The 12156-nt window shown below is 33.3% G+C and overlaps 2 long non-coding RNA genes across 2 annotated transcripts; both read right to left on the bottom strand.

The window, feature by feature from the left end:
• Positions 4452-7389, bottom strand: LOC110262741. Its single transcript, XR_002347728.1, has 2 exons — positions 6678-7389; positions 4452-4715 (listed from the first exon to the last, which is right to left on the bottom strand). It is a non-coding gene; the product is annotated as an uncharacterized LOC110262741 (long non-coding RNA).
• LOC110262740 lies at positions 9622-11769 on the bottom strand. Its single transcript, XR_002347727.1, has 2 exons — positions 11475-11769; positions 9622-10334 (listed from the first exon to the last, which is right to left on the bottom strand). It is a non-coding gene; the product is annotated as an uncharacterized LOC110262740 (long non-coding RNA).

Here is a 12156-nt window from a genome sequence, read left to right as displayed (position 1 = left end):
AATACAATTTAATCATATTATATGATCAAACAAAATTAATTATATCAAATTATATTTAAAATTACAATCATGTTATATATACATAAAAAATTAGTTATTGTTATATATAAAATATATATTAAAAATAAATTAAACTATATATATTTATACATAAATATAATAATTAATTTATTGACTGATTTTTTGTATGCGCGTTAGTTTTTTTTAAATTGTTTAATATGTAATTATTTCTAATGAAAAACACGTTAGTTTTGCATTCAATGCTTTTCTATAATTAATTTTATAAATTTTACGTTTTATACTATGCTAAACTCATTACATGATGCTTTTTTTTTTGTTTGACAGTAAGTGTATAATCACTCCCGAAAATATTAATTATATGATTAGAAGTCAACCAACAACTAACAACTACACGAATGAATACAAGATAGCCAAAGATTTTGGGAAAAGTTCAATTTGCATTCACCTAAAGGCAATTCTGAGTTGTTAGTTAACTTCTGAATGTATAGTTAGCCTTTCTATTTATTACCTTAACCAATTTTATATAAATTTAAATATTTGAATTATGCATCATCTAATCACTTTTAAATTTCAAGAGAAAAAAATACATATACCACTCCTCTTGTATGTATAATCATAAAAAAAAATCTTACTATCATGAGTTTTAAAGGCATATTTTAAAAACAAAAAAATAAAAATGATTAAAATATAAAATTTTTATATTTTTTAAAAATATATTATTATACACTTTAAATACAAATTAACTAAATTCTAAAAAAAAATATAGGACAATTTTGTTCTTTAGCATTAAAATTCTCTCTCTGATATTAAAACATCTTCTAACATGCTTTAATAGTCAAAAAGAAAAATGTATCAACCCATAAAATACATATAACGTATCTCAAATTTGAATGTGACTCCCAGAATTTCCTGAACAAAACATTTATTTTTCAGATTCTGGAATATTATCAGAGAGAATGTTGTGTCAACGATGTTGTTAATGCCAAGTTGCCAACATGTCCCTTCCCTTAATCAGACACAGAATGAACCCTCATTCCACCCCTCAAACGGCTCCAACTCTTCAACCACAAATACCGAAGTCCTCCTGTCGCAATGTGTAACACGCATCTTTTGGATTCCTTGGCTATTCTTCTTAACCGCAGCCAGCAGCCACTGTGAAAACCGGTTACCTGCGTCCATCTAAGCATGCGCTTCCCTACTCTTACGGACGAACAACTGCTGCAACCTCTTGACTCTCGTAGGTACATCTCACTATAGCTGAAATGGGTAGATACCTTGTTCCCTTCAGCACTGCGTTGATGCACTTGGAAAGGTTCATTGTCATGTGACCAAACCGACGTCCACCATCACAATGTTGCAGCCATATTTCCTACTTAAATCTCCCGATCCAATCAGCCATCTCACGCAATAAGGTCCTCAGAGCATCCATGTACCATTCATAGCCAACACTGCTAGGACTGTAGGCAGCATTAATGAGATATCGCTTGCCCTCAGCTGACTTGAACCGGGACATGAAGTTCGCAGTCATGTGCCTGACAGTCTGACACAATATGCATGAAACGCACTAGGAGACTTCCATAGGCTATCATCCGCTCTAAGCGCAGCCTTGATTGCTTGGGATCTATCAGATATAATGAGAAGCCCTTCATGCAATATGACATGGCACCTCAGATTAGATAGAAAGAACGATCATGACTCCATACTCTCAGACTCAACAATGACAAAAGCCACAGGTAGGATATTGCTGTTACCATCTTGGACAACTACAATTAGCAATGCCCCTCCATACTTGTCGTACAAGTGCATGCCATCTACTGAGACAAAGGGCTTGCAATGCTTGAACGCTTCAATGCATGGAGGGTACGACCAGAAAACCTTGTCAAACTAACTGCAGTCTGGAACCATCAAGTGTCCATCATAGTATGGCATAGTACTCAAGTCACATAACATGCCTGGACAACAACTCTACAATGCTTAGAGCATCCGTGGCACGCTGTTGTACGACTCCTCCCAATCACCCTATATTTGCGCAATTGCCTTTTGTTTTGTCATCCATACCTTCCTATACGATGGCTTGAAGTGATAGCTCTACCTCACTGTACTTTGTAGAACAGAGATGGAAACTGATGGACTTGACTGTATGTATCACTGTCAATTAGGCTGGCCCTATAGGGCTTTGACCTGCCTTATAGAGCCAAGATAAAAAATGGCCCTATAACCCGCAGGGCTAACTATTTAAAAAGTTCATAGGGCCAAAAGTACTGTAAAGCCAAAGAGCCTAGGGTCAGTCCACGTGCCACTTTGTTTTTTGGTAAAAGCTAAATTTTTTTAGCCCGCTTTAATAATACTTTCTAATTCATTTTGATTAAGACAAAAAAATTTCCAATCTTAGTTGGTAACACATACCACAGTTCCAGAAAGAAAAAAAGAATGATAAGATTGGTCACATAAAAGAGAGAAATGCAACTAGGCAGGGAATGCATCGAAGAGAATGTACCAACCTACAAAATACGTATAACGTATCTCAAATTTGAATGTGACTCCCAGAATTTTCTGAACAAAATTTATTTTTCAGATTCTAGAATATTATCAGAAAGAATACTATATCAATGATGTTGTTAATACCAATAAAAAAGAAAGAGAAAATGAGAATTTCTTACTTCTATAAATAGATCAGTATGGGGAGAACACCACCATGAAAAACATCATACATACACACATACATACATACATACACACCATTTGTGTTAGTTTTTGCAGCATTACATGATGGATAACAAACATCCTAACCTGTTTTGCATTCTCCGAGAAAGAAGGGTGTCATTTGCAGAGCTAACAAGGCAGCATGAGATGGCAGCGATCCAAGCCAACAACAACAATGATGATGAAATCCCGAAATTGAAGAGGAGGGTGAAACTACAGCTAATAGATGATATGAGTTAGTTAACGTGTGTGAACGCTTCGCGTTTCGTAATCCCGCTTTATGCGACTTTAAGCTTTTATTCCTTCATCGGGCTTCTAGTATTACTATTTTCTTCTATATTTATTACTGTATGAGTTTTAAGAACTATTGTGACGCTTTGTTATCCTTCGCTTTATGACTAGAGGTAAGGTTTAAGGTAACGGGGTGTTACACCACTCACTGGCGTTTAGCGCCGAGGCCCTTATTTTGCGTGCAAGGCTCATTGGATGGCTGGCGCTGAATTCCCAGTCACCGACGTTTAGCACCGATAGCGCGGATCACAAGGGGAACCATACGTTTGCAAGGAATCAACAGAAGGCTTAATGATTTGATTTCAAATCAAATAACTATTTGAAAAGATTTGTTAGGTTTTTATTTAAGTTTTAAATCAATTTTAATTAGGACTATAAATAGGATTGAGAACTGCCCATGCAGGGATCTCTCTTCTCCTAATTTTGATTCCGCAATTTTACACTTTTCTCTGCTAGGATTTTCTCTACACCATGAGCAACTAAACCTCCATTGTTAAGGTTAGGAGCTTTGTTTATTTTGATGGATTAATAATGATTTGTTCTTCTACTCTTCATTAATGCATTGATTATTGTTTCAAAATTGGTTTCGTTCCTCATCCTACGGATAAGTAATTATTGAGAAATAACTCTAATCTAACTTGAATTCTGTTGAATCTTGAAAAAACTATATTATTAGAATTACAGCTTGAAACCAATTTCTCACAACTCCTTAATTATCTGGGTTTAATGTGGTACGTGACATATAACTGCATCATTTTTGGATTCTTAGGGTTTGTATGGTTTATAAATCAAAATTTAAAATTAACCCTCTAGTACAATTGAGTGATCAAGGAATTAACGGTTGGTCGGATTAGAGGAGATTGCATTGCCTAAGAATAGGAATTCAATCACTTGGGATTTGCCGTAAACTAAATCATTGCATGATCAAGGTAGTTGACATTAAATATTAATTCGGATATTTAAATATCTCTAAAACCTTAACTCCATTCTCATTCTATTTTCTCAACCATTCACTGTTTGCTTTCCTTAATTTACTGTCTTTCATGCTTTTTGATATTTACAACTCTTGTTTCAACTTGTCTAACTAGAACAAGTAATCAATCATTTCTTGCTTAGTCCATTAATTCTCGTGGGATCAACACTCACTCACCTGAGTTTATTACTTGGTACGACCCGATGCACTTGTCGGTAAATTGTGGTTAGAAATTCTGCAAAAAAAAAAACTTGTCTAAAATCTTTGCTAAATTAGGCATCGGAGTTCCTTGCAGGTGTCACTCCCCACCTCGATACTTACAAAAATCAGACGCTACCTTGTAACACCCTAACTTTCAGCACGTCATGATCGTACCAAAAGCAAGGCATTACTGACCTGTTTTCCTTATTTACTATTTAATATTGAGCCTTTAGTTTGATACCGCGTTTCGATTTTTAAGAAAATGCCGGAAAATATTGTTTCTCATTAATCAAAATCATTCATCAAAGAACACACAGGTAATAGTAATCACTTAATTAGTAATAATGATAAATATTATACAAAAAAATTCAAAAGAAATTCAGATACAATTCCTATCCCTCGGTATAAAATAAAATCTTAAATAACAAAGGCGAGGGAATTCTATGAAAATAACTCGACACATAAACTTAACTTAAATAAAACTCCTAATCGCCCGCGGCTTCAAACTGAGTCTCCGAGCCTGTCACTGAAAGGGTGGAAGATTTTGGGGTGAGAACAAACCACTAGTTCTCAGTAGGGAATATGAATGCCGCACTAAACAGAGTAAACACAAATAGCTAATTCATATCATAAAAACAATTTCACTTAAAATAGTTTCAAGTTCCTTCCCTTAATTCACGTTAATTAAACAAAATTCCAATCACATTAACAATTCCTTATCCATAAACATCATTCCTAAATACATTATTAAGACCACAACACAAACAAGTAAAATATCCATAAAGCACGTAAGCATATCACCAAAACAACAGCACAAACACAAATAAATAAAATAAAACAAACACAATCAAATGTAAATGCGCAAACAAGATGATGCATGCCTGTTCCTAGCGCAGGCCATGAGCTCATGCGTCGGTTGTCTACCCGCAACCCGACGTTACTCGGAGTCAACCTTGAATATGGTCCCTTTATTGTGTCAATTAGACACCTTGGCATCACGGTTACCCGTGTCAATTAGACCTCATTATAATAACAGTTCAATGTGTATCACAGTAAGGAACAGTGCTATCAATTAGGCGAACATTCCCGCATTAGCAATCTCAAGCTATCCGTTAGGCGAGCAATTTCGCATTAGCAGTTTGGCACAGGGCCCGTTTAACATACAATTCTCATTTATTTATTTCATTCATGACTTTTCATTTTCTTTCATTTTATTATACCTCCACATCACCAATTACATACTCATACCTTCACATCACCATATTATTAAACATGCCTCCGCATCACCGCTTAACTATACATACCTCCGCATCACCAATTAACTTTAAACCCTTCCTAGTTGTTATAGTACTACTGGTTTAAAAGCAAAACTTGGTGTTGAGGTAATTTGGTTACAATTAAAATTTGTACCATCTCTCTTAAAATTCTGTTATTGTTTTCTAAGAAAATGCAGAAAAATAGCAGGAAGTAGTAAGTTTGATAAATTCCTTAAAAATCCAATTTTCACCCATTGCCTTTCAAAATTCACGACCTCAAACAAGACTCTTTTAGCTTTTCATTGAATCAAATTCCAGATTAATACCATGTCATATGAAAAAGTTATGAAGTGAGAAACACAGCCATGCCTTTTAGAATTCGATTTCCAAAATTCAGTGAGCTACCCATACTCTTTTCAACATATCTACTTGGTTAAGTAGGGTATCGACATGAAATTTAAAATGAAGATTGTGGACACAGGAAGATTGAAAATGCCATTGGTTTCAGCTCAAATACTTACCAGAATTGAAAGTTAAGGGAGTTGGAAGTTGGTGCTTCTGCAGTAAAGAAACAGAATTTTCTGCAGAAACCATCAATCTTCAAAAATTCATTTCTCCCAAACCACTTATTAATAAATTCTGAATTTTTTATGAGATGCTCAAAACACATTAAAGTTTCATGTAAAAATAGTTTCATTCAAATATATGACATGGGATGCTCCCAGAAATTGATTCTTTCTACTGTCATGTATGCAGAAATTCTGCCTTAAGCATTTTCAACCTTACTTATCAAAAACCACATTTGAACTTATAACCCTTCCAAAATCACACGTTTAACCTCTTTCCAGTTATTCAAAATTGTCTTCATTACCAACACAGCCCAAGAATCCAGAATCAATAATTCACACGATGTCAAGTACTTAAGCATCATCAAACCTTTTCTTTTCTACACTATGCCAAGCATAATTTTTCATATACACTCATCATCATTCAAACACATAATAACTCATCAATTCACACCAGCAAGCTCAGCAACAAAAGTAACACCATTTATTCTATCCCTTACAACATTCAGTACGCACAATCATCAAATCAATCACCAACTACAGTTATAATTCAACTCAATTCCGTCAATTATTCACACAAAGCAACCAGAAACCATTTGCAGTTACTCTTTTAATTTTAGTAGCATTCATAAGTTAAAACCCTTACTTTTAAAACAAATCCCCTACCTCAGTTAGTCGAAACCCACAAGGTTAGGCGTGACTCCAACTTCGTTCTAACTCGCAGCAGCAGCAGCAGCAACAGCTTTAAACCGAATCATTAATAGCAATGCCATCGAAAAATTTGTAGTGGTATTGGCATAACCCTAACATATTAACATCTCAACATTCTCAATCAACCATGGAAGCAGAATGGTAATAATGAGGGTTTGGGAACAAGGACAACTTACTAAAACTTGAAAAGAACAGAGGAATGGAGCAGCAGCAGTAACAGCTTTGTTTAAGCACATGCAACCCCACGGCCACCATCACGGCAGCAGCGACTTCGGCACACAAAAGGGGAACCAAAATCAGAGACAAGGCTGAGCAACTAACGGAGACGGTGGCTTCGCAATAGCTGCGCGGCCTTCCTCCTCCCTTGGACAACGATGCGGCACGGCAGCAAGGGGCTGGCACGGCTTCTCTCTCTCTCTCCTCGCGTTCGCCTCTTTCTCTCTCCTCTGTTGTTGGCGACGATGGCGGCTACTGGCAGTGGGTTGGACGCAGCTGGGCGACAATGTGACGGGCATGAACGGCGAGCCCAAGGCCCGCAGTGGTGGCGCAGCTCCTCCCTCTCCTCTTCTCCCTTCCCTGTCACAGCTTCACTCTCAGATCTCTCTCTTTTCTTTCTTGCTTTTTATTTCTATTGCTATATGGTAGCATTTTAGAAGAAAAGAGAAGCGGTGTGGCGGTGAGAAAGAGTAAATTGTGGTTTATTGAAGAATGAACAGGTGGTTGGAGGGGTATACATGTGTGGGTGTTTTAGAAATTAGGATTAGGATTAGTGGATTAGGCATTAGGGTTTAGAATTGGGAATTTAGGATTTGAGTAGAGTTTTAATTTAAAACCAAATTTAATCAATATAATAATTAATTTTAAAAAACACTATTTTATTTTTCAAATTACAAATTATTTTTAATTAAATACTCTAATTTACAATTTAGAGATAAATAAATAATATTAATCAAAACTTTTAATTATTTAATTTAAATTATATACAAAACTCTCTTTTATTTCCAATTACTAAAACTTTGAATTTTAATTTAGCAAGAACCATTAATTTCAGTAAATCAAAAGTATCTAATTATAATTGAAATTTATATAAAACCAAATTAATTTAAAACATGAAGTTTCATAATCTTTCTAAAAAGAAAATCATATATATAATTATAAATAATTCATTATTTATTTTCTAAAAATTCGGGGGTTTACATACCTCAAAAAGAGTTTGGACCTTACGTTCAAATTAAAAAACAACCCAATTTTACGTAACCATCAGTTTAAAAAGCAAAAATAAAAAATATATTAATTAATTAATATCTATTAAATACAATCTTGTATTTATTTTCTATTCAAATACAAAATTATGTTTTCTAATAAAAAAAAGTCCTCTTAAATAAGAGGGGAAAAATAAATACTCCTTTTGAAAATCTAATCCAAACTTCTAAAACTAATTAGTGTTTAGTGATATATTCTGACACAATTTTTTAAAATTTTAGTTATAAATTTTTTTCCTTAAGTTTTGGTATCCAGTAAATTTTAAAAATATTTATTTTAATCTTTGTTATTAGTTTATTCAATTAAGTGTTACACGTCACACATTATTAGCATTTAACTTATCACATTAGTAAGTAATGGAGCAAATTAAAAGTAAAAATTAAAATATGTATCGTTTAAATTTTACTAGATCAAAACCAAAAATACAATTTTATAGGGACCAAAATTTCAAAATGAATATTTAATTCTTCTTAAATTTTTTTTCTTTCTTTTTTGTTAAGAATAGTACTAAATTAACATAATTATTAATGGTTGAGAGAGAAACAAAGCTTCTTTTTGTCTCTCATAAAATATATTAATTGTTAACAAAAATTGACTAATTATCCTCTTGACAAGACTTATAATTAAAGATTTATTGGGTTAACTACGATTATGGAGCTACTGGCCCAAATTTTTTTTTGCAAATAATAAGAATTAAATTTTAATTTTTTTTGTTATAAAAATATTAATTTATCATAAAATTACTTTTTTTAAAATTTAAATCAATAAAAAAATACAAATAATTATATATCTATCAACTGTAAAAATACTTTCCATTTACAAGGAAAAAAGCAAAATTTAATCATATTAAATGGTCAAATAAAGTTAATTATATCAAGTATGCGCATTAATTTTTTTTAAATTATTTTATATATAATTATTTCTAATGAAAAACACTTTATTTTTGCATTCAATGCTTTTTGATAATTAATTTTATAAATTTCACGTTTTATACGATGCTAGACTCATTAAATGAGGTCTTTTTGTTTTGTTGGACAGCAAATTTATAATCACTCCCAAAAATGCTAGTTATATAATCAGAAGTCAACCAACAACTAACAACTAGAAGATACAAAAGATTTTGGAAAAAGTTCAATTTGCATTCATCCAAAGGCAGTTAATTTCTGAATGTATAGTTAGCCTTTCTATTTAGTACCTTAACCAATTTCATATAACTTTAAATATTTGAATTATGCAGCATCTAATCACTTTTAAATTTGAAGAGAAAAAATACATATATCACTCCTCTTGTATAATCATAAAAAAAAAAAATTTACTATCATGAGTTTTAAAAGCACATTTTAAAAACATAAAAAAAAAATATTATTATACACTTTAAATGCAAATTAACCAAATTCTAAAAGAAAATATAGAACAATTTTTTTAGCATTAAAATTTTTTCTAATATTAAAAAATCTTCTAAAAGTCAAAAAGAAAAATGTACCAACCCACAAAATATGTATAACATATTTTAAATTTAAATATGACTCTTAGAATTTCTTGAACAAAATATTTATTTTTCAGATTTTAGAATATTATCCGAGAGAATGCTGTGTCAACTATGCTGTTAATGCCAATAAGAAAGAAAGAGAAAATTAGAATTTATTACCTCTATAAATAGATCAATGTGGGGAGAACACCACTATGAAAAACATAAATACATACACACACCATTTGTGTTAGTTTTTCAGCATTGCATGATGGATAACAACTATCTTAACCTGTTTTCTACTTCCCGAGAAAGGAGGGTGTCATTTGCAGAGCTAGCAAGGCAGCATGAGATGGCAGCTGTAACACCCTACCACACAGGGCCTTACGCTTAAGTCGTAAAGCAGAGGTGGCAAGGTATTATGACTTCTAAAAGAAAAGGATATGTACATAGATATAGTTGGATGAAGTCATATCTAGGAGCCTTGAAGGATAAGCTAATCAAAACCGATAAACAGGAAATCGTGTCACACTCGCATGGATATATGTAAAACGGACAGGAAAAATCAAAAGGAAGCTGAAAACATATATACATATCAGAGTTCCAAAACTTAGATAGCAAGCTCCAGACTTGACCTGCGAAGCTAAGGCCGGCCAAAGTATATGATTATATATATACAACCCAAAATAAAAGTCAAACCACGAAGTAAACCCCTGTATCTCCAAGTCGACCTCTAGGAGGGACAAAACACAAAATGTACATGTGGAGATTCTATAAACATGTATACATAGCCCAAAATCAAAATATGACAGTCAAAAAGGTAGTTCTTCGCTTGTAAGGAGAATACCCAGACGCTCAACGAGGTGTCTCTTGACCTGCATCTGAAAAACAACAACATAGTATGGGATGAGAACCGGAGGTTCTCAGTATGGTAAAGGTGCCTGCATAGTTAATGTAAAAGGTCTCGGGAGAGCCAGAGGCATTCCTAAAATTCCGACACTCAGAATCATTCTTAAGGAAAAATAAACTAAACCAACAGTTAGGTAAGTTATCTGAGGTATTCTAGTTCTGAATCTGACTTTAACTTAATACTTCACTTTCTGACTCCTCCAGTTCTCCGAATCTCTGGTGGAACAATCCTCGTCATTCCTCCGCCAGACAAGGGGCCTCTTAGTTGCATAGACCAACATTACAGACAAGAAAAACACAAATAGAGAAGCATTTACAACAAGTAGAACAAGTAGCAGATAAGTAGAATTTAACAGTTAAGCAAGCTAAGACAATGCACACTCAAACAAAGCAAACAAATGCATATGATGTATGCATGTCCTATGGCTGATGAGTCTCATCTGTCGGTTATACAGCCAACCCGACACGTCCTGGTAGTTAACCATTGGACAGTCCCTCTGTGCGCGCATCCCCAAGCAAAATAGTATTCCATGGAGTTAAACTCCAAGCTCAAATATAATATTCCATGGAGTCACACTCCAAGCTCAATAATATAGTATTCCATGGAGTTAAACTCCAAGCTCAATAATATTCCATGTTCATATCTATATGCATGCCCATGGGGAATCCGGGGAGTTAGAGTGCCCGGTCACATCTTGCGACAGAGGGTCAACAAATAGTCTCAAATACACAAGCTACATGATAATCTCTTTCCTTTTTAGAATAACACCTCAAATCAAAACTCTAATTCTTATAGAAACTTTGGCAGTATCTCCTTTAAAACTCGAATTTCTGCCACCCTTCAAGGGTCCCAACTATCAAATCAAACACCTCTCAGTCCTTCAAATCGTTTTCAGTAACAAATTATTTCAAAATCAAACAAATACCAATATTAAATCTTTTTCCAAAACTGACCAACTTCAACAGCAAATTATTGACAATAGCTAAACCTCACATTTTATACCATATACACAATCCATCATTTATTCATTCATTTCATTCCTATCTTAAGGTCTTCTAGCCTAAGTTTTCACGTGACATTAAACATTAACTACAAGAAACCAAAACCATACCTTCGTACGGAATCAAAATATTCAAAGCTCTGGAGAAGCTTTCTGACCGAGCTATCGAAGAAGAAAACGTCCAGAATTGTCTGTGCCTCCTAAATCTTTCGTTGGCCAAACTCAAAGAGTAGAGAAGTTACGTCACCGTCAATTTTCACCGATAAAAAATGGTGCCAACGTGTAGAGGAAGACGATACAAATACTTTTATCGGGTTAGATTTTTGATTGGAGTTACGGATTGCAAGAAATCGAAACTAGAAGTTTGGTAGAGTTTAGGTTTTTTTTTTTTATTCTCTCTCGGCTACGCTATATACTAAAATGAGGGATCATAATATTTAAATGACAACAATAATATTAATGATGTAATGATAATAATAATGATAATATGCAAATAATAATAATAATAATGATGATGTATTAATAATAATGATAGTGATCATAATAATAATGATAATAATTAGCATTTCGTACTTTCATTTTCCGTTAAATATAAAACGTAATTCAATGCATATATAATAATAATAGTAATATATAATCTAACACATATATATATATATATAGTATTCCGAATATTATTATTTCTTTTGGTTCCGCCACCGAATATCCGAAGGAATTCGGTATGCGTGTGTGTATATATATATAACACACTTATAGCATTCTCTTGCTATTTTTCCTTTTTTTTTTTTCCTTC

Source organism: Arachis ipaensis, chromosome B05, assembly GCF_000816755.2.
Source record: "Arachis ipaensis cultivar K30076 chromosome B05, Araip1.1, whole genome shotgun sequence".
In the NCBI taxonomy this organism is placed as follows: Eukaryota; Viridiplantae; Streptophyta; class Magnoliopsida; order Fabales; family Fabaceae; genus Arachis; species Arachis ipaensis.
This window is presented reverse-complemented; position numbering and strand designations above follow the sequence as displayed.